General features: G+C 36.9%; 1 long non-coding RNA gene across 1 annotated transcript; it reads right to left on the reverse strand.

Moving 5' to 3' along the window:
- Nucleotides 1–84: 84 nt before the first annotated feature.
- LOC122685592 lies at nt 85–22,738 on the reverse strand. Its single transcript, XR_006338457.1, has 3 exons — nt 22,722–22,738; nt 1,511–1,518; nt 85–246 (listed from the first exon to the last, which is right to left on the reverse strand). It is a non-coding gene; the product is annotated as an uncharacterized LOC122685592 (long non-coding RNA).
- Nucleotides 22,739–26,875: the final 4,137 nt, after the last annotated feature.

Genomic DNA, 26,875 nt, shown 5'->3' on the forward strand with positions numbered 1-26,875 from the left:
TTTTAGGACATAAAATAGCTCAGCTGGAATTCCATCACCTCCACCAGCTTTATTCATAGTGATGCTTCCTAAGGCCTACTTGACTTCACATTCCAGGTTGTGTGGCTTGAGGTGAGTGATCACACCATCGTGGTTATCTGGGTCATTAAGACCTTTTTTGTACAGTTCTTCTGTGTATTCTTGCCACCTCTTCTTAATATCTTCTTTTGTTAGGTCAATACCATTTCTGCCGTTTATGGTGGCCATCTTTTTATATTCATTGCAATTAAATATGATCGTAACATTCAGAGGAGGAAGGATCAGTGTAGAGGAAAATAAGGTGTTATTTTTTATACACTGTCAATTACTATTATCATATAATGTTGAATTTATCTCTTGTCCAAAAATTGTTTTAACTTCTCTACACTCTGATGCTTCCCATTTTTTTCTCAGCCAGCCACAGCTGAGTTTCCTTCTATTTACCAGGGCTCTCCACTTAAGATGTCAGAAGTTGATATAAAGCTTTGTGCCTCGACCATCAAACTTCTTTCATCTCTCTTGACTATACTGAACTAGAGCTTTATCTCTACTTTTCCCCCTAGGGTTCTGTTTTACTTATATTCCTGGAAATCTCTCATATTTAGAGCAAGAAAGTGATTCCATCTATAATCACAATTCCTTTAGCTTGCAACTAAAGCCAGAACAATAAGTGCTGGTCACTTAGTAAATACTGTTTCAGCCCTTTCCTCAGCATGACATTGATGACTCTTCCATATATCCACCATTTTCTTACTGGTCCTACTTTTAAATAATATAGCATGAAAAACTTGAACCAGTTAAAGGTAAATTGAGAAACTGATGTCACTTTCAAATTCCTTAGTGTGTGCAGTCATGAAAACAAAGACATTCTTGAACATAACCACAGTATGACCATCAAAATCAGGAAATTAACATTGATTTCTTAATACCATCTGTTTAGGGCTACATAGTGTCCCCCCAAGTTCATATATTGAAGTCCTCATCCCCAATACCTCAGAATATGACTGTATTTGGAGACAGAGACTGTAAGGAGTTGATTAAGTTAAAATGAGGCCAGTAACTGTGGTCTTAAACCACTCTCATTTGTGGCCTCCTTAGGAAGAAGCAATTTGGACACACATGAGACACCACAGGAAGGTGGAGACCATGAGACCATGATGCAAAGAGGAAGCAAGAGAGTATCAGTCTGCAAACTGGGGAAGAGAAGCCCCAGAAGAAACCAAAACTGCCTGCCTATACCTTGATCTTGAACTTCCAGCCTCCATACTGTGAAAAAATAAATTTCAGTAATTTAAGCCCACTCTGTATTACTTTGTTACAGCAGCTCTAGCAAACTAATGCACTATCTAATCTATTTAATTTCCCAGTTGTCTAATAGTATGTATAATAAAAAATCCAAACAAAGTTGGCCAGTTGCATTTAGTTGTCATGTCTTTTTACTATCCTTCAAATGGAATAGATTTTCATTCTCCTTCAGTCAGAAACTGTTCACCCTTGATGCTTGAACATATACTTCTACAGGGTTATTTCATAGAAAGACACTCAGTTTGCTTTGTATTTCTTCATGATTAGATTCAGACAATTCAGGCTGTGCTTTATCTCATTCAATCTATTTTGGACTTTGTTTCAATACTGTTAATGCTATCTTAACTACTTGATTAGAGTCGCATCTGCTGTCATTTTCCACTTAAAAGGTAGTCTTTCTTCCTTTTGCAATTAAATTGCTTGTTGTTGTTATTTTGTTGTTCATGGGAATACAGTGTGAGATTATGTAAATATGCTAGTTTTCATCAAAATTTTTCACCCAGTATTTTGAGGATTCGGGGATAATTCTTGCATGTGTCAATTACTATGATATTACTAAATAGTGAAGCTTTAAATCATTCATACATTTATTACATGGCTTTCTACTATAAGGGAAAAATTATCATCCCTACGTTTATTTATTCATTTCTTTATATATTTATTTTTAAATTTAAACTGTCCCTGGTTTCAACAGTGGGAAACTCTTCAGACTCCCTTCCATGTTCTGTTAACATGTTCCCAGTGTTCTTTGAGGATGTTTTTCATGAGCTTTCCAGCTCATGTCTGGCATTTACAATGTCGTTCCTGAATTATCCACATATTTTAAGAAGACATGGTTCCTTTTAGTGACAGTGGTGTTTAGAAGCCAAGATCTAGGCACTAAATGAGCTCATTGCTACTGGGGTATCGCTGGTCCCAGGCTCATTCAGTGGAAAGTGTGTTGTTCAGTTATTAATTTGTGTCCAACTCTTTACAACCCCGTGGGCTAAAGCACCGCTGGCTTTTCTGTCCTTCTCTATCTCCTGGAGTTTGCTCAAATTCATGTCGATTGTGTTGATGATGCCATCCAACCATCTCATCCTCCACTGCCCCCTTCTCTCCCTGCCTTCAATCTTTACAAGTATCAGGGTCTTTTTACAGTGAGTTGGCTCCTTGTATCAAGTAGCCAGGGTATTGGTGCTTCAGCTCCAGCATCAGTCCTTCCAGTGAATATTCAGGGTTGATTTTCTTTAGGATTGGTTGGCTTGGTCTCCTTGCTAGCCAAAAGACTCTCAAGAGGCTTCTCCAGCACCACAATTTGAAAGCATCAATTCTTTGTTGCTCAGCGTTCTTTATGGTCCAACTCTCACATCCGTACACGACTACTGGAAAAACCATAGCTTTGACTAGATGGACCTTTGTCAGCAAAGCAATGTTTCAGCTTTTTAAAACACTGTCTAGGTTTGTCATAGCCTTCTTCCAAGGAGCAAACATCTTTTAATTTCATGACTGTAGTCACTGTCTACAGATATTTTGCAGCCCAAGAAAAAAAAATCTGCCACCACTTCCAATTTTTTGCCCATCTATTTGCCATGAAGTAATGAGACTGAAAGCCATGATCTTTGTTTTTTGAATGTTGAGTTTTTAGCCAGCTTCTTCACTCTCCTCTTTTACCCTCTTCAAGAGGCTCTTCAGTTTCTCTTTGCTTTCTGCCATTGGAGTGGTATCTGCATATCTGAGGTTGTTGATATCTCTCCCAGAAAAGTGGAGAGTGTGGACACATACAAATGTGAATTTACACTGACACTTCAACTCCAACACAACATCATCACAGGATTTATTATAGTTTTCTTTTCTTTTTAAATATATACATCTACCTTCAGCTGAAATTTTTAAGAAGGTATGAAGGAAGCAAATGAACTATTTTTTTTTTAATCTAAACATTTCATCTTACTAAAGAATTAAATCCTGGACACCTCAGGTCTCACCAAAATGTGAGTACAAATGACTCTCAAATTACAATAGCCGCTTCTGCAGGTGTTGAATTAGACAATCTAACTTATTTTAGGGTCTTCCAATGAGATTAGAAACAGGTAGGCTGTTGGGTAAGCATTTTAGTTCTCTCAATTTTCCAAGTACTGAAAGCACTTGTGTTCACCTAATTAAACAAAGAATCACCTGGGAGCATTTAAAACAGACTGAGGCACCAATTCTACTCCAAGATATTTAAATTATAAACCCTGGTTTAAGGCCCAGTTATGAGCATGTTCTAACACTCTCAAGTTCTCTCCCTTTTTGTTAACCACTGGTTTAAACTGCTTTTCCACCTCATCACAGATTTGCTTGTCAGAAAAATAATTTGTGATCTAAACTTAGTGTAAAAGGTAAATGCTAAGATGCAATCTATGCTGTCTACACTCTGAGTTTCCACCCATATTCTCTCCTACCCCAAGTGTGGTGGGATATGCCTCTAGCCAATAGAATAGGCAGAGGTGAGAGGATTTTGCAGATTTAATATACTGTTCTAAAGCGGTTGGTTTGAACTAATCTAAAATATGTTATCCTAGGAGGGCCTGACTTAATCAGCTGAAAGCACTTAGAAGAATGGGGCCATCCCTGATGAGAAGAGCTGTCTCTCCTCCTCTGGTTTTGAAAATGTGAGCTGTCATTTGAAAAAAGGCAACAGAGAGGGCCGTGGAGCAAGGGACTGAGAGGCTCCCAGGAAGTGAGGCAACAGCCAAGAAGAAAATTTTGACATCAGCCTCACAATGGCAGGAAGCTGAATTTTCCTAACAACTGCTGAGATTTTGGAAGATCATCTTTCCCAAGCTGATCTTCTAGGTGAGAATGCAGTCTGACTACACTTTCATTGCACCCTCGTGAGATCCTGAGAAGAGAACCCAGGGAGCTGTGTCCAGATTCCTGATCAAGAAATATGAGATAGTAAGTGTGTGTTGTTTTCATCTGTTATTCGTGTGATCATTCATTTTGCAGCAACGTGAAACTGATAGTTACAACCTCTTTTTGGCTGCCAGGCAACATTTCCACTCATTAACAAGTTAATGATCTCATTTAGATCTGAAGATGGAAAAAATAAAGCACTGGACATACGGTTAGTGTGTAGTACAACTTTTTGACTGATGGTAATATCCAGGGGGGAAAAAAAAATGGTATGATGAGCATATCTGCTCTACTATGGCTTCCCAAAAAGTATTTACACTTTCAAGGACGCTTTTGGTATCATTGACTCCTTCTCTGTGTGAGAAGAAAGGCAGATATTTGGCATCCTTTTCCTAAAGGGTCAAGCGTGATGAATGCAGTTCTACAAGATAGCATGCTAGGTGGTTCTCATAGTAAAGTTCTGAGAGCAGTTTTCCCTGTAATGATGAAATATTTTAAGTAGATGTTCATTACCCATGAGAGGGGGGAAGCTTTCTGCATCAAAATATTGAAATTAAACAATTTTTTTTTTTCTTATTTCTGGGGCTACTTAGAATCTTTGTTCTACATCTCCAAGAAACAAAATCATGTTTATTGAATTTGCAAAAGCCCCATGACTTTTTCAATTATTGAACAATTTTTAAACTAGGAAGACAACTGGGTAAACTTATATTCAACATTAGTGACTCTTTTTTAGAGAAAGAAAACACTTTTATTGTTGAATAAGCATTAAACCAGAATGTGCTGAGTATTGTAGGCAATCAACTTTAACTGCAATCCATTATACACATATCTTTAAGATAAACAAAACTGGTCCACATGTACACCCATGGCTGATTCATGTGAATATATGGCAAAAACCACCACAATCTTGTAAAGTAATTAGCCTCCAATTAAAATAAATTAAAAAAAAAAAAAAACTGGTCCTCAAGAGAACTTGACAACACCATTTGTCACCACAATTCATCCTAATTTTACCTGGAACTTGGGGTGACCATCTGTATTATCTGAATGCCTTTTTTTTCAGAGGAAAAACGAACTTCTCACCTCTTTGTGATAAAGAGGTAGTTTTGCAACTTGGAGAAAGATACTCACTGAAATTAGGCTCATGTCTTCTAATAGAAGCTGGGAGATGGGGTGCTAACTCTTTTGATGTTAAAGTGTGTCTCTCAGACTAGAAGCCTCAGCATCAGTACCTCCAAAAGTGTGTCTCTCAGACTAGAAGCCTCAGCATCAGTACCTCCTGGATTCTTGTTAGAGATGAGCTCTGTACTCAACCCCAGACCAGCTGAATCAGAAACTCGAGTCTGTGTTTTAACCTACCGAAATGCCAGTTGATTCTGATTCACACTGATGTTTGAGATTCATTTCTTTATTCCACGTATGATTTGAGAAATCCCAATCCATTCCTCTCTTCAGGACAGACTTTTACTCTTAAGGATTTTTTTGTTTGTTTTTTTTAGTAAAGAATTAGCACTGGGAACTGTGTAACCACAGAGAGTGGGAACAGAATTTCTTCCTATGGAGTTATTAAATACTTAGTAAGAGTAATTGAAGAGACATGAGCAATGTTTAACAGCTCTAAAAGACTTCACTGAAGATATTGACTCTAAAATCAAAGGTGTTTAATTGATAGAAAAAAATACAGATATGTTTCTTCTTTCCAGTCTGTCAGTCTGATAATTTACAGCCTTACAGATCTCTTTTTCAAATGAACATCCAAGAAGTAAATGTGTTAAACGTTAACATCTGCTCTGAAATAATTCATCAGTGTTGCCGTACACAGATGAGGTGAAACTTTCTTAAATGCCTGTTTAAGCCACCTAAGGTTACATATGTTAGCAAAGAATACTAAGTATTTAACTTCCAAAATCCCAGTGAATATAGTGGTATATCAGATCTTTATAGTTATTAATAAACAAAGTTATGTAATACCAAAAGGCAATGACATTGTAGGAGACGATTAGTTTCTATCTTTACTGAATGGAGAAATAAATAACATCAAAGTCTCAGCTGGCTGATTGTAGCTTATCTGAGTGGCCTAAATACCAGAGTGGCTATTTGTGTCACTTAAAATTTTAGGTCCAAAAAATAGTCATATAATGTTGCTTAAAATGTTAAAACTTTAAAATTATATGTTGTTGAGTTACGTTTTGTTAGTTTTATTTGTACAGCAAAATGATCCAGTTAGTCAATCCTAAAGCAAATCAACCTTGAATATTCATTGGAAGGACTGATACTGAAGCTGAAGCTCCAATACTTTGGTCACCTGATGTGAACAGCCTGCTCATTGGAAAAGATCCTGATGCTGGGAAAGATTGAAGGTGGGAGGAGAACCCCTTCTCCTCAACAGAGAGTGAGATGATTAGATGACACCACCAACTCAACAGATGTGAGGTTGAGCAAACTCCAGGAGATGGTGAAGGACAGAGAAGATTGACATGCTACAGTGAATGGGGTCACAAAAATCAGACATGACTTAAGAACTAAATAACTATATATATATATATATATATATGATTCTTTTCCATTATAGTTTATTGTAATGTATTGAATATGCTTCCCTATACTATGCAGTAGATCTTTGTTGTCTAGCTATTTTATACATAGCAGTATCTGTTAATCACATACTCCCAATTTATCCATTCTCCTTTTCTTTTGACAATTGTTTGTTTGCTATGTTTGAATCTGTGCCTGTTTTGTAAACAAATTCATTTGTACTATTTTTTAGATTTCACATATAAGTGATATAATGTGATATTTGTCTTTCTCTGTTGGACTTACTTGACTTGGCATGATAATCTCTATGTCCATCCATGTTGCTACAAATGGTATCATTTCATTCTTTTCTATAGCTGAGTAATTTTCCATTGTGTGTATGTGTGTGTGTTTGTGTGTAGGATCACATACCACATCTTCTTTATCCATTCCCCTGTTGATGAACATTTATATTGTTTCCAGTTCTTGGCTATTGAAATAGTGGTGCTATGGACATTGGGGTATATGTGTCCTTTGTGTTACAGCTTTTGTCTTTTCTGGATATATGCCAGAAAGTGATTGCTGGATCATATGGTAACTCTATTTTTAGATTTTAAGGAGCCTTTGTATTGTTTTCCATAACAGGCACAAGATGTTGCATTTTTGAAACTTCCCTTATGTAATAATATAATTTGTACTTTTCTTCACTTCCGAAGCATTTTTCCCTCTTGTGTTTCATAAAATTTGTCTTAATTCTTATTCCAGAGTTCTTTGCTTCAAAAATTGAGAGGGGTAACAATAGTGATGGATAGTTAAAGCCTTAAGTGTTTTAAAATCTGTGATGAGGTAACAGAATTGCAGACATTTAGAAGTTATCTATATCAAGACTTTAGTGAAGCAAAGAGAGCTTGAATGGAGAGTAGAAATGGTCCACTTTAGGAAGAGTGAGATCCTGTGGGTGGACTTGGTGATGTTCTCTGTATATGATAAAGACAAAGTCCCCATCAGCAAGTGTGAAGGGTATCCAAGCTTGTTGAGAGAGAACAGTAGAGGCTGCACACTGTGTTTTTCCAAACTAAAGAAGAGACTGAAACGTCAACATGTGCAAGTTTGTGGAAGCAGAGTGTGACTGACATCTGTCAAACATACCTGGCTCTCTTCCTAAGTACATGGTAGGGTTTTATTTTCCTGCTCTTTGAGATTTAAGTATGCCCTTATGACTTGCTTTGACCAATGTTAAATAAAGAAGTAACATGTCACTTTTTGGTAGACACTCTAAAAGTTAAGTAGGGACCCATGATGATTTTTCTTTCCCTTTCCCATGGTGCACCAAAACCATCTATTTTCTTGGGTCCCAAAATGTTCACAGTGCAGAGCAGAGGCCTCCAGCTGACCAGGCATGAACATGTAACAAGCAAGAAAAAAATTAGAGTTTCTGAGGTTTGTTGCTACCACAATGGATAGCTTTGAGTCCACAGGGCAGGGTACTGAAAACAGACAAGAGTTTAAAGACTCTCTCTGGTCATTAGACTGGGGAGCAGAAGAATCCAGGGAAATTATAGAATCACTATGAATTAAGACCCTGAAATGGTACTGATGAGCCTATTCGCAGGGGAAGAATGGAGACACAGATATAAAGAATGGACTTACAGATGCAATGGGGAGAGGAAGGAGTGGGACAAATGGAGAAAGTAGCATCAACATATAAACACTGTCCTACATAAAATAAATAGCTGGTGAGAAAGTGCTGTATAAGACCGGGAGAAACTTGACACTCTAATGACCTAGATGGGTGGGACGTGGGGAGGGGAGGGAGGTTCAGGAGGGAGGGAATGTATGTTTAATTGTGGGTGATTCACATTGTTCTGTGGCAGGGGTCAACACAACATTGTAAATCAATTTTCCTCAAATTAAAATATAAATTTAGTAACTGAGTAATAAAAACAATTACCTGAATGAAAAAAAAAAAAAAAAGACCCTGGCACTTTCTTCAGATTCTTGGTGACCTATGGGACACTCTGAAGGAGAGGAAGCCTCAAAGGTACTTCAGGCTGATATTCTCACATCAAGAGAGGACTTGATGCAGTTTTACTATGAAATGTATGTTGGGTTTGTACACTAAAATTGCCACCTGCTACATACATTTTGTGAGTGGAAATTTTTGCAGTCCAGTGGTCTAACCTGTTCCATCAGCAGGCAACATTTAACCCTGACTTTTAAGACCAAAATATGAACTAATGCTCCATGTCCCACTCCCCAAGAGGGCAATTAACATTGATTTTGCAAGTAAATTAAACATCATTAATAATAATGTCACTGACTTGTTAAAGACTTAAAATGTGTCAAGCCATCTGTTAAGCAGCTTACATGGAATGTCACATTTTTCCTTTTCAATAAATCTATGAAAGAGTTGTTACCCTTATTTACCATCTAAGGAACTTAGAAACTGAAAAGGCTGAAAACCATCCCCCAGTCACACAGCTAGGGGGTGGCAGAGACAGAATAACAGTACAGGTCTGCTGAAAGCCAATGCCATTGCCTGTGGAGCTACCATTAATCACCTCTCACCTGGATTATTGGAACAATGGCCTGTCTCTGCTTCTTGTCTGGTTCTCTCCTTTACCCCTCTTCCATTCTAGGTTCAGTATGAGTAAGTAATGCACATCTGACCTTGGAAATTATTAAAATAGTACTGACTCCCAATACTTTTTATGTAATATATAAAATCTAAAGTCCTCATTGTGCCAAAGGAGGGCTTCACAGACAAGATACCAGGCTACTTCTTGACATAATTTGCCACCACTTCTATTTTTCTACTCTTTGTTCTTCTAATATTATCTTTTCTCTGTTGATTCTGCTAACAGTCATTTTGCTATGTACTATCTCTTCTACTAGTATTGACCTGCAGAGGAGACCCATGCACTCTTTTAGCTAAATTGCTCACTTAGTAAGACAAAGTGGGTATAACCTGTTCTGTGGGGACTTTTGAAGTATTCCAGTCTGGATTAGACATTCCTATTCTCTCATAGTATATTGTATAGCCCATTATTGTATAGATAATATGATACTTCAAGTACATCAGTCCTGGAGTCAGAAAGTCATGTGTTTGAATATCAATTCTGCCACTCTCTTAATATGATTTGACAAGTTATAGAACCCCGCAAAATGTCAGTCTCAGAGTTGGAAGAAGTAATATAAACATAGAACTTTCTTGGACATAATTTTTGTCATGGTTTGTTTTAAAATTATATTAAATAGTGAGTTTAATATCATCCTTGTCTGTAGTCAGAGTTCAATACTTGTTAGTATGCTTATTATCACACAGTAGAATGATTATCTAAATAACAGTTTGTGAACTCCTTAATGTCTCATTTTTTTCTTATTTAGACCCACTGCCTAATATATTAGATCCTGAGTAAATATTTGCTAACTGAATGAATGGGAGATTTAAAAAAAAATTAGGAATGGAAAAATTAAAAAATAATAAAAAAAATAAAATAAATTAGGAGGATGCCATTTAAAATGCTTGAATTCAAAGGGATTAGCATGCATTCAGGGTTCTTCAGGATACCCACAAAAATGGCATTAAATATACAGTTCTATATTTTGGGCAATTCCATTCCATTCTTTTCTGAGACTGTATGGAAGACTGATGAAAAATTTAGGAGGACTGAGATAACAAAGGGCTCCTTCTGAATTATATCAAAATGCTCAGTGAAGAGCTCTGATCTTTAGGAGAAAAACTGGAAGCCTATGAGCTGAAGAGACTTGAAATATTTCCGGGAGAAACAAGCCAAGCAGTCAATGAGGGAGAAATATCAGGCATGCTGGGATGTGGTCAGAGCCAGGATGCAGCTGGTGGGTATAAACACTGAGGAGGCCAGGTTTGCTCAGCTGTCGTTCTTCCTCCAGCACAGATAGGATGCAAGCGTAAAGAAAGTGTCCTCATGCTGGATCTCATGGGGGGAATCAAGGGCAGTGCAAAGGTTACATAAACAGAGCACAGAACTTTACTAGAGTCTTCTTTATTGCACCAGTTGGGTCCAAAAGGGTTAGCACATATGAAAGGAAAGGAAAGTGAAGTCGCTCAGTTGTGTCGGACTCTTTGCAACCCCATGGTCTGTAGCCTACCAGGCTCCTCCATCCATGGAATTTTCCAAGCAAGATTACTGGAGTGAGTTGCCATTTCATTCTCCAGAATATCTTCTTGACCCAGGGATGGAACCCAGGTCTCCTGCGTTGCAGGCAGACGCTTTACCGTCTGAGCCACCAGGGAAGCTGGTAGCACATACGAAGTTTTTCATAAATATTTGTTTGAAAACTTTAAAAGAGAAGAATTACCAGCTATGTCATTTCTGGGGCTTATATTTCATGGATAAAGTTCAAAAGAAACAACAGTTTTACTTTCAAAGTATAATACTCCTCCTATAGCGCAGATATTCTGCATTTGAGATACAAAATTCTAGATTTCACTTTCCAAAGTATACTCAGAATAAGATGAGCAGAAATAAGTAAATGTTTCTACAAATAATGTTAAAGAGACTTCCTTTGCTTGACTGTTTAGAGGATTAAATTTAGAGGGTAGAGAATAGCTCATGATGAAATGAATCATAGCTTGAATTTTCCTTTAGAATCACAGTAAGCACAAAAGAGATAAACTGAACTCATTTGAAGAATGAACCTATATAAATGTAATCAACTTTAATATGATTAAAAATGAGAAGCTCTACAATAAATTAATGTAGACATATTTTTTTTTTCTTGACTTCAGTTTTACTTGAATATACCTTTAGTAGCATAATGGGAAAAGAAGATGACAAGGACATGATTAAGAAAAGGGATTATCAGAAACAGTATAAGTAAAACTTTGGATTTGGAGCATTAATATTTAGAGATGGAAGGAGAGAATGAACTGTTTCTTTTGGATTGTTTATTTTGAGTCTTCCAAACTCATTAACATCTCTAGAATCACCTTTAGTGATGCTGTAGGGCAGTATGACAGATAGACCACGGAAGAAGCAGCAGGGTGAGTAGGTGGCCAGCCTTGGGGAATTAGACACCTAAAAGTATTCAACTCTTCCTCTACTTGAATTTTCACACACAGGAAAAATAAATTTAATTCCCACATGGCTGTAGAACTCTAAGTGCATTAAAAATTACAGACCACATTGGTTTCAATAACACAACTATAAATATGTATTCAGGCAATGCAATATGTAGGGAGTTTTGGTGCCCATAAAATACAACTTGTTTCATATTCCTGCATTTAATACAAAAGTGAGATATGATTTTCTTCCCACAATAAGAAAAGATGCCAAGGGGAGAGCTGCTGCCCTCACAGGGCTCTACCTTGACTCTGCCTCTCCAGTGGACCAAGAAGCAAGTATAAGCACTTTTCTAAGGACTGTTGTACCTGATACACCAGGAAAGAAGAGCATGAGGAACACCCTTGGGATTCTCAGCATTGTGGGGCCGGGGGGGGGGGGCGGGGGAGGAGGGAGGGCATCTACTTCCCCAGAGAAATCAAAAGTAAGGCATCAAATGATTGCATCTAAGTCATTTGTGTCAAGTGAGGGAGAAGGGGATCAAGCTACTTCCATTGGTTCTGGAAGGACTTGGCTCTACACCTTGTTACACCTCCGCAGGCTTTACCAATCTTTCCATAGCCCCTCTCACCCTGCCCATTTAGTACATGTTTACCATCCAGGTGAGAGACTGCACTCCACTCCCAATGCAGAATGTGTGGTTCTTTGTGGTTTGCATTTCTGGTAGCTGTGGACTCAGGGAGATCTTAGTCGAGTTCTTTATTTTCCCAGGAAAATAAGTGGATTGTGCTCTGACATAAACAATGCTTTAGAGTTTCTGAAGGCATAGGAGGAGCTGCACTGAGAGTATCCATGAGACAGACTCATCTATTCTGAGGTGTCAGGGCTACTTCACTGAAAACATTTTGTTGAGCTGAGATGTGAGAATAATCTACAATCATGGCAGATGATGATGAGAAAGGGATAGCCAGAAGGGAGAAAGTAGGAACACATTAAATAGTATTTACTTTCCATTCTTGGTGCTCTTCAAATATCATACCTCTTTAACTGAGATGTACTGGGGTTTTACAATATTTACTTGTTGGACATCACTGTATATTGATTAAAAAAAAAGGATATTCTGAGAATTTTCATATTATTGCCTTTTAATAAATATTTCATGACTTAGTAATTTACACTAAAATTTGATTTTGCTTTTCTTCAAGACAAATATAATTTAAGAATAATAAATAGGTATTAAAGAAATATGGAATGTTCTAAGGTGTAACAAAGAAAATATTCTCTTGCATAAACTGAGGATGAATTAAATAATAACAATAAATAAGTTGGCCTTGAATTACAACATACTTCCCAAAAGGGCTTGAATATTATAGTGGATATAATTATATTTGTATTTGATAATATAATACTAGTTATTTTTGGTTTGGCTGAGAGGGGGTAGCAAGGATATGTACTAAAATCCATGTGCAACAAGATAGAGTAGGGTAGTGAGGGGCACTCTGCATTTGTAACTATTTTAGTTGGGTGAATTGTACTAGAAAGTACCAAAATGAGGACTCACAGCTCTTTTACCTAAATATCAGATGCACACACACACACACATAAACACATACACAAGTTATCCAATAATGCTATGTGATTCTCTCTGGGAAGGAACTATCCATGCTTCAATTGTCTCAAAGGGAAGAAAATTGGAAAGTCCAATCAGGTAACAAGCCCCTGCTTTGGATTGCCATTATTTCTGGTTTGGTGACAGAGTATTGTTTTGTTTAGTCCTGTGTGCCCTGTTGCAAACTCAATTTCTGTTACATGGCCTTGATAACTCAGATCCCAGTCCAGGCCATACATGGAAGGACAGTCCTACTTTCCTTTCTCCCACTATATTTACTCAGCTCTGCATAATATGGTGGATTGTAAAAACAGGGTACTTTCAAGCCACCAAAAAGTTACTTGTAAATTGCAGGAGATGTTTAATATATTAGCTACTCCCATGTAATTGGTCAAATGCTGTTCATTTCCACCCTGAAAAATAGCTTTCATATATCTCCTATTTTCTGGATGCAGGTCTTATCATACTGCAGGTATTGTCCTCAGGATAATTGCTTCCAAACTTCTTTAGTATTATCATTTAGAAAGTGTAAATGAAATGGCATCTTTTGGTTGAAGGCTACCAGGTAGACTTTTTGAGCAAGTAAGGTTTCAACCTGTGTCCTCATCTGGAGGCTCTAGTGGGGCAGATTATGCTGTCAACCTCACTCATGTTGTATTCTGCATTCATTTCCTTGTGGTTGTAAACTGAGGATATAATTTCTCCCTGCCTGTTGACCAGAGTTGCCCATCAGCTCCTAAAGGCCTTGCCCAGTTTTCTGACAGGGAGCATGTATAATATGGCTCCTTACTTCCCCAAAGCTCATAAGGAGAGTTTACAAAGTACATCCAGGAGCAACATTACATACCATAATCAAAGAAGCAACATCTTGTCACATTTGCCATATTTTATTGTTTACAGCAAGTTACAAGTCCCACCCAAACCAAAGGAAATTATACACAGTCATGAAGACTAGAAGTCAGGGATCATGAGGTTTCATGCTTGAATCTGTTCACCACGGTGCAAAGTGGATGGTTCTCTAATGACAACAGAATGCAGATGAACCAACCCTGGAATAATCTACATCATTCCTTTTTTTACATGACAATAAGAGTCCTTACACTTCAAAGTCACTTTTGATAAGAAGTTATGCTACTTTCCTCAAAATATCCAAGGAACGAGAAACATTAAGAACTTCTTAGTTTAATCTTCTATATTCTCTTTGAAGTAGAGGGGATGATATATTTGGGCATCTCCATGAATGAAGGTTGAATATGGCACCTATAGTGAGTTGGAAACGAGTTGTCTAGCATCATACATAGGAACCCGGGTAGTTTTTAGAGACCAGATAAGATTAGAAAGTCTGAGTTTTTAATCACAAATTTTTGCAAACTGTGAGTTTTTCCCCTCTCTGTTCAACAATATAAATAGGAGTGGAGAAAGCAGTTAGTTAACTGGCCAGATGAGAGCTGTGAAGAAAGAAGACTTAGGAGATGAGATGACTGATAAGAGAATGAATGAGTAGATGGATCAGGATCAAGCTGGGAGAAATAAGATAGTCAAACATAGGCTTTCTTACTATAATCAGAAAAAAATATATTAAAGGAGGAAGAAACTTGAAAAAATAGAAAATAGAATATCAGACTCCAAAAGCAAAAATGTTATCACAAAAACCCACTTCAGGCTGTGAAAGTTGAGAAATGACTGGTATGGAAAAGGAAAAAAAAATCTTGAAAATTGGAGGCAAAAAAAAAAAAAAAAAGAGGATCAGAATGCTCTAAGATTGCCCTTGGAAAGGCTAGAATGATGTCAAGGCTTAAGGCACAGGGTAAAACTGTTAACTAGAGTTAAAGACTTGGGGGAGGATGGTCCTAGGTGTAGGCTACTGACAGGTGGTGGGTAGATGACAGAGGTGAGAGAAAGACCCATGTAATAAAGCCTGATGTAAGCATCAAAGCAGTGGAGAAGGAAATGGCAACCTACTCCACTATTCTTGCCTGGAGAATCCCAGGGATGGAGGAGCCTGGTGGGCTGCTGTCTATGGGGTCACACAGAGTTGGACACGACTGAAGCGACTTAGCAGAAGCAGCAGCAGCAAGCATCAAAGCAGAGCATGCCTATTTATACAGCTTTGGGTTGTAATGGTTTAGAAACAGGAGGAACGTAGCCTCCACACCCCGCATTATAAAAACCCTAAAAAAAAAAAAAAGAAAGAAAGAAAGTACAACCAACTTCTTAGGAAAGATCCAGGTGCTAGTGAAAGCCAACAAAGAAGACAGTAGCCTGATGAGGGGTCTGTGTTCATGAGAGTAGAGCTCCTGGATGGAGACACACAGGTCTTAGTGGGGCTGGAGAATGGGTCTTGTGGGAGAGCGCTGACTTGTAGGGATGGCAGTATTGAAGATAACACATTATCTGCCACTACTAAGTTATCAGATTTGTTGCTTTTAGCACAATAAGACTTACAGCAGATGTCAAGACATTTGAAGTCCTACATTACTGCTGTATCTTCCTTTTGTGACAGATTCACAATCGATATTTTAGAACTATTTGCAGGGCTGAGAACTTTCATCTTCTTCCACAGTAACATCAGTTATGATCATCTTTCCATTTATTCAAATGTTCTGTCCTGTGATCCAGCCTCAGATTCATGGATTACCATCCAGTTGCACACCTCTCCACATCTGCTCCATCTCTTTTTATTAAGAAAACAGGCTAAGTATTCCAGTTCTAGGCTCCTTTCTTAGAAAGTTTCTATAATACATATGAATAGATATTAGCTGACATACTGAAGTGTCTCTTTCATATTATATATTATGTGATTTCAGTATTTTTACGTACATGTATAAGGCCCTTAGTATATCTTTACTGACAAAGTTTCATCTAGTCAAGGCTATGGTTTTTCCAGTATGGATGTACTGGAAAATCAAGTATGGATGTGACAGTTGGATTATAAAGAAAGCTGAGCGCCAAAGTATTGATGCTTCTGAACTGTGGTGTTGGAGAAGACTCTTGAGAGTCCCTTGGACTGCAAGGAGATCCAACCAGTCCATCCTAGAGGAGATCAGTCCTAGGTGTTCATTTGAAGGACTGATGCTGAAGCTGAAACTCCAATACTTTGGCCACCTGGTGGGAAGAGCTGACTCATTGGAAAAGACCCTGATGCTGGGAAAGATTGAATGAGGAGGAGAAGGGGACAACAGAGGATGAGATGGTTGGATGGCATCACCAACTCAAGGGACATGAGTTTGAGCAAACTCCGGGTGTTGGTAATGGACAGGGAAGCCAAGTGTGCTGCAGTCTATGGGGTCGCAAAGAGTCAGACATGACTGAGCAATTGAATTGAGCTAGTATATCTATTGAGTACCTTTTCAGTTACTTTACGTGATGCATTGGAATTTGGCCCTTATAACATTGTTTTCTTTATTTCTCTATTTCTTGTTTTTTTAATTGAAATACAGTTTACATATCCACTCTTGCCTTTTACTTTCTACAATATTCCACTTTTCAATCATTTTTTTAAAGAGTAGAAAACAGTCAATAAATGTAAGTGATTTTTGTATAGATTGGCTTAACTCCTGACAAAATCTATTTGCAGTTGCTCTCTTTTATGCTTCCAATAATGCTATTATTAGAGGTGTTTTACTCAAATCCCCTTTAGCATAAACTGGAGTAGAGTTTATATACAATAACAGAGCCAAAAATGCCTTTGATCATAAGAACTAGAGTGATGGGTTCTGGGCTCCTAAAAATCTTCCCACTATGGATGTGGCCCCAAACACCTGGGCCTGCCCTCTGCACCTGACTGAGTCAAACCATTGGAGCTACATTCAAGGTGGGCAGTCAGATTTTACTCCCAGCCCAGGAATTTTGATCATAGACAGAGAGATACAGACTGGGATCTCAGGAGAGTGGAGGCAACCTGATGGCAAATGCTTTGGTTAAAGCATGAGGAATTCCTTGTCCCTGAAACTGTTTTAGTACCTGCCTTTGCAGAGGCTTTGATTCCCTGCTTTTTCATTGCCTTTTGAGCACCATGCAAACTCATTTTAAATCTCCTTGTACTTAATTAAATAGGCCAAGGTCTATTGCTTTCTATTGCATGTGCTCAAAATAACCTTATCAGATACAGTAAACTTGTTAGTGCTACACCAAGAAATGTTCTATGTCCAAGGACAGTACATTAAATTTAACCAAATTAACAAAAAAAAAAAAAAAGTGAGCTATGGAGCAAAGTTGAATCTGGATCAAAAAATTAGGTGAATCAGTGAAAATCTATTGCCTCGTTTGGAAAATTAAAAGACCATGTATAATTATTCTAACGGTGGACATAACATAAAAGCATACTTCAGGTATGTTATATGTGCATATTTTGATCATAAAGACTTATGCCTCAATTCTTAAATGTATCATAGGAATGATTTTATTCATATATGACATATGTTTATCATTTATGAACAAAAATTTTGTATCCTGAATTTCTGTAACAATTCCCTTTTTGTACAATTTCTTAAGAAAAAATGAAGGGAGAATGAAGAAAGATAAGATTAATCCATCTCTTACACGTACTCCAGTTCACTCTGTAAAGTAAAATGAAGGTGGCTGGAGAAGGCAATTATGAGATTTAGTTTTCTAAGAAGCTCAGAGTACTTATTTGTCATTATTCAATTGATTTTGTAGTATCCCCTAGAGAGTCTATTTTATAACCAGAGAAATTAATGCAGAAATGCCACATGCTATGGTAACTGTAAGAGCAGGATTAAGAATCACAACCTTGGAGTTTATGAAATATTGTTACCCCATTAAATTATGCTGGGTCTGTCTCACTGCTTGTGCAGTCCCCTCATCCTAACTGTGCTTTGAATGCAGCCATGAGCTAAATGGCTAAACATTTTATGAACCTTCTGGTTTAAGGTGAAAGAAATCATTTAGTGTCAATTAACTTCATTCATGGATCGACCCCTGCCTTTACAGTTAGTTATGAAGACATCTGCAGCACTGTTAAAATGTCACATGCATCCTGATTTGTCAAAACCATTTTAGAAGTCAAAGTCACACTTTTAATCGTCTATTAGTTGTTCGAGCACCATATTCCATATGTTATCTAGTGTATCTTCCAATGTCCTCTGCCTTCAGTTCTCTACACTTACCATCCATGTCTGCCCCCATGAGGTGGGCATTGTTCTTTCCTACTTCTTTTCTTTGTACTTTTATTACATCTTTTAGTAGCCATTTCTCCTGAGAAGTCTATTTTCTTCCACTGACAACCTAAATCCTGCTCCTCCTACCTTCACCATGGAGTCTTACATGGAAATTAAAATTAAGCTATCCTCTCCATTTCAAATTCAGGTCATATTTCTCTCTTTATTGTAAGGATGCTGATATTCTTTACTTCAATGCTCTCTCTTTTCTTAAACATGTATTTAGTTACTTCCTGTAATTATATCCCTTCTTCACAAAGAAATTAAAATCTTCTAAGGACAGGAATGACAACTTACTATAACTCAGATGACATCAAGCACACTCTTGCACTTATTGCTAATAGGTGTTTAATAAATGAAGCATATAGTGTTGATTAATTTGCTACCATGATTAAGTGAATTTGAAATTCACCTTGAAAAGCAGGGAAAATTTTTTAATTCTTAATATCTATGTATTAATAAAATAAGGGAGAATTAAATACTCCTGTATTCATGAAATAAAGAACAGTTCACAAAAACATAATTTTAGTTTGTAATTTCCTTATGCTGAATAATGGGCCATTAGGTAGCAATTTAGTCTACATATGGTAAGCTAAATAGCACAATCAAGGAACCCCTTAAGGTTAGTATTAATCTTGATTGTAGAATAGTCTAAAGTAAAGTATCATTTTTGTTTATTGGGCATTTCATTCTGTTGTCTATTCAGGCAGTCATTGGCTTCTGCATAAATAGCCAAGTGCTATCCCAAACCTACCTTAAACCATTATTGCCTTGCATTTTTGACACATCCCATCTATAATGGTAATAATCTTTCCCTCTGCATAATTGTGTAGTTGATACCTGGTCAAACTCATGCGTTTTAACTTCTGTGTACAAATACTTACTCTGGAGAACCCTGTACAATCTAAGTCACTTCAGTCCTGTCTGAGTCTTTGTGACACTATGAACTGAAGCCTTCCAGGCTCCTCTCTCCATGAGATTTTTCAGGCAAGAATACTGGAGTGGGTTGCCATTCCCTCCTCCAGGGGATCATCCCAACCCAGGGATTGAACCTGCATCTCCTGCACTGCAAGCAGATTCATTACCAGGGAAAACCACATTGCAGCCAGATTCTTTACATCTGAGCCACAAGGGAGGCAATTTCTAAGATGATGAATATGTTTTTTAGCAGAAACTTTGCAGACCAGAAAGGAAAGTCATAATATATTTAAAATGATGGGGGGAAATCTACAACCAAGAATGCACTACCCAGGGAGGCTATTGTTCAGATTTGAGAGAGTTCGTTCTACAGAAAAGGAAAAGCCCAAAGAATTCAGCACCACTAAACTGAGTTTGGACTATAAAGAAAGCTGGGCACTGAAGGATTGAGGCTTTTGAACTGTGTTGTTGGAGAAGACCCTTGAGAGTCCCTTGGACTGCAAGGAGATCCAACCAGTCCATCCTAAAGGAGATCAGTCCTGTTCATTGGAAGGACTGATGAAGCTGAAACTCCAATACTTTGGCTACCTGATGCGAAGAGTTGACTCATTGGGAAAGACCCTGATGATGGGAGGGATTGGGAGGAGCAGGGGACGACAGAGGATGAGATGGCTGGATGGCATCACCGACTCGATGGACATGAGTTTGAGTAAACTCCGGGAGTTGGTGATGGACAGGGAGGCCTGGCGTGCTGCGATTCATGGGGTCGCAAAGAGTCGGACACGACTGAGCGACTAAACTGACTGATCTGAACTGAAACTGACTTTGTAAGAAATATCGAAAAGACTTAGCTAAGTGGGAAGAAAGCCACAACCTACCCTAGACCACCATGTTTCTCTGAGCTCCTTCTGCATCTCATCCTATTCTTTTCCTCAGAAATCTACACATTCAATTAAATATCTCTTCTACTTGTATTAGCAACAAGGTATTGGACTAGCTCTTGTCTATGAATTTCCTGCTGTGTCAAAATATTTAAGAAGTATGGAATGTTAATTATCTGATAAAGGAATTCTACCCTAGATTTTATCCTAAGGAAGCAATCATAATTAGGCAACAATGTTCATATACAGGGATGTTCATTATAGCATTGAAATGTCAAAATATTTGAAATCAAAGCAAGGAATATATTAAATTTTCATAAATAGGGAACAACTTATCAAAATTAAAGAATATTTGAAAATAATATTTACTGACAAACATAAATAAATACCACACATTGTGTTATGATATTATTCATTAAATCACTTATTCATGCATATTTATGATCATATGCAATATGTCACACATAATTCAAGGCTCTGGTTACATAGCTATAAACAAATAAGCAAGCCCCTATCCATGTGAAGCTCATATTCTCATGGTAAAATTAAATAATATAAAGATAAGCAAATACCTAAATTTAAAGAGTCAGATAGTGATGAATAGAATAGTGGAAAGCATGAGTCAGGTACTGTTTTTAAGGATTATCAAGGAAGATAAAATCAACCAAGTGGATATCTGAGAAAGAGAATTTCATACAAAGCAAATATTAAAGTCTTGTTATTGGAATGAGTTTAGTATTGAAGGTTGTTTTCATTCAAGATGAATAAATGAATGAAAGGAAATGGAAACCCTCATGCACTTTTCACAGGATATAAATTGGTACAGTCACAGTGGGATAAAGTATAGAAATTCTTCAAAAATTTAAAATTAGAACTACCACATAATCCAGCAATTCTACCTTTGGACATTTATATGAGGAAAACAAAAACACTAATTCAAAAGGATATATGCATCCCAGTGTTCATTTCAGCACTACTTACAGAAGCCTAGATGTGGAAGCAACCTAAGTGTCCATTTAATAGATGAATGAACAAAGAAGATGTTATATATATATGTAAAACAAGATTAATCAGCCATTAAAAAAGGAATGAAAGAGGGTGAAATCTTCCCATTTGTGACAAAATGTATGAATTTGGAGGGTATTATGCTAAATGATGTAACTCAGATAGAGGCAGACAAATGCCATATAATTTCCCTTATACGTAAAATCTAAGAGAGAAAATTTTAAAAAAAGAAATAGAAAAAAAAAATCTGTGGTTACCATCAGCAGGGGTTAGAGACAAGGGAAATTCAAGGAAAGGTGGAAATTTCCATTTATAAGTACTAGGGGTGTAATGCACAGCATGATGGCTATAGTTAACACTATTATGTGATATATACAAAAACTGTTAAGAAAATAAATCCTGAGTCCTCATCCCAAAGGGAAAAAAAATCTCTTTTTGCTGTTCCTTTGTACTTTATGAGATACTGTTCCTTTATGAGATACTGTATGCTAACTAAACTTATTGTAGTAATAATTTCAAAATATATATGTCAAGCCATTATGCTGTACACCTTAATCTTATATATGTACACCTATCTATCTATCTGTATATATATATATATATATATACATATATATATATACATACACACATAGGTATATGTCAACTATATTTCAATGAAACTGAAAAAAAGTGAAAGATAGGCTTAAATTAAAAAAAAAAAATTTAGAAGTAGAAAACAATTCTTTCTATCTAATTTGTTTTCCAGCGACCCAGGTCCTTTACTTAAAGGCAACCATTGTTACTGAGTTTTTAAATATCCTCTTAATGAAACTGTCCATGTGTGATGCCTCATATATGACTTTTGATTTAAATATATTATTTTAGTTAATCATCATAAATACTGATGATATGACTATGCATTACTCTCATTTTAGAGCAGAAGAGACAGAGATTCATAATGACTTAACACCTTGTCAGAGTGCCACAATTAGATAAGTCTCAACAGACTTCAAATATAAACAAACAAGGGACTTCTGATTATTAAAAACATGTCAACACAATTTTATCAATTTTATGTCATATTTTTGTGTGTCAAATAATAAAAGGAAAAACTCATTATGCATGTATAGCACAACAGAAATATTCACAGGTACAAATATTCTCTTAAGTCCATTTTTAATGAATCGTGTTTCAATTTGTTGACATATGTATTTAAGTATTTTCAGGGGGAAAAGTACTGCTGGCATCTTTGCAGATAATCAAACTGGAAATAGCTCTCTGAAAGTGGTTTATAATAATAGCAATTACATTTCCTTCTGTGTTAAATATGCCAGATTTTCGCATACTGCTTACTTTACTTTTTTAAAAAAATGCATCTTACAAATGCTTCTTTGGTATGAAATATGATTATTCCCATTTAACAGTTGAAAATGAAAAGCTGGACAATTAAGCACTACATATAATGAGAGAAAAAGCTGGTATTTCATCCCATGTCTCCACACCAACACTTTTCTTGTCTTTTTGGTAATAAGTACTCAGGGATGTGTGAGGATACCTCACTGCGGTTTTGATCTTATTTCCCTGATGATTAGTGATGTTGAGCATTTTTACATGTGCCCGGTAGCTATCTGTATGTCTTCTTTGGAAAAATTTCTACTCAGTTCCTCTGCCTATTTTTAAATCAGATTCTTTGTTTATTGATATTGAGATGTATGAGATCTTTATACATTTTGGATAAAAACCCCTTATAAAATATCATTTGCAAATATTTTCTCCCATTCAGTTCCTTTTCATTTTGTGGATAGTTTTGTTTCCTATGCAAAAGTTGTTTAGTTTGATGTGATCCGATATGTATATGTTTGCTTGTCTTGCCCTTGTACTTCGTGTGATAAATTTATCGAGTTTCATTGTGTTACATGTAGCTGTCCACTTTTCCCAGCACCATTTACTGAGGAGATTATCTTTACCCCATCGTATATTCTTGCCTCCTTTATCATAGACTGACCATATAAGTGTGGGTTTATTTCTGAGTTCTCTATTCTGTTTCCTTGATCTATGTATTTATTTCTGTGCCAATATCATATTGCTGTGATTACTGTAATTTTATAGTACAATTTGAAACAGGTCATGTAATGCCTCCAGCTTTATTCTTCTTTTTTTTTTTTTTCCCCTCAATTATTTCAGATATTCAGGGTCGTGTTTTCACACAAATTTTAAAGTTGTTTGTTCTAGTTCTGTGTGAAATGACATTATTTTGATAGGAATTTCATTGAATTTGTAGATTGCCTTGAGTAGTATGATCATTTAAAAATATCCTTCCAATTCATGAGCACAGTATATTTTTCCATTTATTTGTATCAATTCAGTGACTTTCATAAATGTCATATACTATTCAGAGTACAGGTGCTTTACTTTCTTGGTTAGCTTCATGTGTATGTGTTAGTCACTCATTCATGTCTGACTCTTTGTGACCCCATGGACTGCAGCCCAGGAGACTCCTTTCCATGGGATTATCCAGGCAAGATTACTAGAGTGGGTTGCCATTCCCTTTGTTAATTTTATTTGTAGATATTTTACTTTTTTGATCCAGTTTTAAGTGAGATGTTTTCCTTAATTGTCTTTGTAATAGTTTGTCCTTAGTGTATAGAAACACAATGTAATTTTTTTATTAATTTTGTATCCTGAAACTTTAATGAGATAATTTGTTACTTCTGATAGCCTCTTGGTGGAATCCTTGGGGTATATATATATATAGAAGCATGTCATTTGCAAAGAGTGATAGTTTTACTTCTTCCTTTCTAATTTAGATTAATTTTGTTTCATTTTCTTCTCTGATTGTTGTGGTTAGGTCTTCCAATAACACATTTAATGAAGGTGGCAAGAAGGGGCATCCTTGTCTTGTTCTTGATTTTAGAGGAAATATTTTTCTCTTTTCCTTACTGAGTGTGAGATTAGCTGTGATTTTGTCATATATGACCTTTATTATGTTGAGTTATACTTCTTCTATACCCACTTTGCTGAGGGTTTTTATCATAAACTTATGATTTGACATACCTTTCCTGCATCATTGAGATGATCATGTGATTTTTTTCTCCTTTGTTTTGTTACTTTGTTTATGGTGTTTCACATTCATTGATTTGCAAATATTGAACCATCCTTTAATCCCTAGGATAAATCCTACTTGAACATGGTGTAAGATCTTTTAAAGGTACACTTGAATTCAGTTTACTAATATTTTGTTGAGGATTTTTACATCTATGTTCATCATGAATATTGACCTATAATTTTTATTATTAATTTTGTAGTGTTTTTTTTCTGGTTTGGAAGTATTTCTTTCTCTTCAGTTTTTTGAATAGCTTGAGAATAAAAGCTATATTAACTCTTCTGTAAATATTTGATAGAATGCACCTGTGAAGCTCTATGGTCTTGAACTTTCGTTTGTTGGGAGATATTTTTAACTACAGATATAACTTCATTACTCTAAATCAGTCTGCTCAAATTTTCTACATCTTGCTGATTCAATCTTAAAAGATATAAGTTTCTACTAATTTTACCACTTTCTCTAGATTATCTGATTTGATTTGTTTGATTTGATTTGATATGTAATTGTTTGTATTAGTCTATTATGACTGTTTATCTCTAATATAGGCTGTGACTTCTCTTCCATTTGAAATTTTATTTATTTGGGTCCTCTTTTCCTTGATAAGTCTGCTTAATGTTTATCATTTTTTTGTAGAGAGCCATCTCAGTGTAACTGATAGTCTCAAGGGTGTTTTTAAATATCTATTCTATTTCTTTATACTCTGATGTTTATGATTTCTTTCCTTCTACCAAAAGGGCTTGATTTTTTTTTTTTTTTCAGTTCTAAACTGGCTACCCGCTCCAGTATTCCTGCCTGGAGAATTCTAGGAACAGAGGAGCCTGGCGGTTTACAGTCCATGGGATTGCAAAGAGCACACACAACTGAGCAACTAACACTTTCACTTTCTTTCAACATATTTTTATTCAATTATTTATGGTTGTGCTGGGTCTTCGTTGCTGCATGGGCTTTTCTCTAGTTGCAGTAAGCAGGGGCCTACCCTGTAATTGTAGCACATGGACTTATTGCCATGGCTTCTCCTGTTGTGGAGCACAGGTGCTAGAGCATGCAGTCTCCAATAGTTGAAGCATGTGGGCTTAGTATTTGGAGCTCCTGGGCTCAAGAGCACAGCACAGAAATTGCAGTGCACAGGATCAGTTGCCCAGTGGCATGGGGAATCTTCACACACTCACCCACCACTCAGATCAGTACTAGTCCATGGCCCCTCAGCAGGAGGTGAGTGGTGGATGATTGAGTGAAGCTTCATCTGTATTTACAACCACTCTCCATTGATCACATTACCGTCGAGCTCTGCCTCCTGTCAGAGCAGCGACAATGTTAGATTCCCAAAGGAGTATGAAACCTACTGTGAACTCTGCCTGTGAGGGATCTGGGTAGCACACTTCTTATGAGAATCTAATGCCTGATGACCTGAGGTGGTGCTGAGGCAATGATGTGAGTGTAGGGGAGTGGCTGCAAATACAGATTATCATTAGCAGACTGGTTTGACAGCACAGAAACCATAATAAATCAATTGCTTGCAGACTCATATCAAGTCACTTTCATTGAGTGGCAAGTGAAAATTAAGCTGCATCTGGTGGCAGCCTTCATTCAGGCAAGAGAGTTGATGTACTTCAATTGTAGAGTTGCCTCTAATGGCAGGCTTTAAGTCAGAAATCAACACTTATTTTAGTCCATGCATGGTCTACCCATTATTTTATTTACCACTTCCATCCATACCTCTTTTCCACATGGCACAATTGTCTCAGCCACAATTTTGGTAAACCCACAACATGACCCTATTCAAAATGTGTAAAAACCAAAGATTGCTTGAGAGCTTATTTGAAGAGGGAAAGACCCAGTGATAAGACAGCAGAAGACTCTAAGACTGCCAAAAAAGGATGCACTTAAAATACCAGGAGTCCTATTTAAATCACAGGTTCATTGCAATGGTTCACATTCTCAAAGCCTGCTTTGTATTTATTATATGTGGTAACTGGCTACCCAATGAAGTGGTGAAACCTTCGAAACTGCTTGGCCAAGCACCCTGCATTAAATGACAAGCCTTTGGAGTTTTCAAAAGGAAAACACTGTGAGCGTGAAGAACAGAAGCAATTATTGAAGGACAGCACTTCATCAAATGTGTCTGCCCTGAGCACATGATTCTTAGTGTCTAACTTCATTGCTAAAGCTAAGAAGCCCTTTAGCTGCTAAGGACATTTACCATGAACTTTTGGAAGAGGCCGCAGCTCAAAAGGCAGCATGTGCTCCTCTGTCAAATAGCACCATAACAAGATAAATTGATGAAATAGGAGAATCCTGAGGCACAACTGTTAGAGAGGATTGATGAATCACCATGGTACTCAATCCAGATTGACAAGTCTACCAATATTGGTAACAGGGCAACAGTGCTTGTTTTGGGGCAATTAATTTCTCAGGAGGGTGTGCTTGAGGAT

The sequence above is a fragment of the Cervus elaphus genome, chromosome 28 (genome assembly GCF_910594005.1).
Source record: "Cervus elaphus chromosome 28, mCerEla1.1, whole genome shotgun sequence".
NCBI classification, from domain to species: Eukaryota; Metazoa; Chordata; class Mammalia; order Artiodactyla; family Cervidae; genus Cervus; species Cervus elaphus.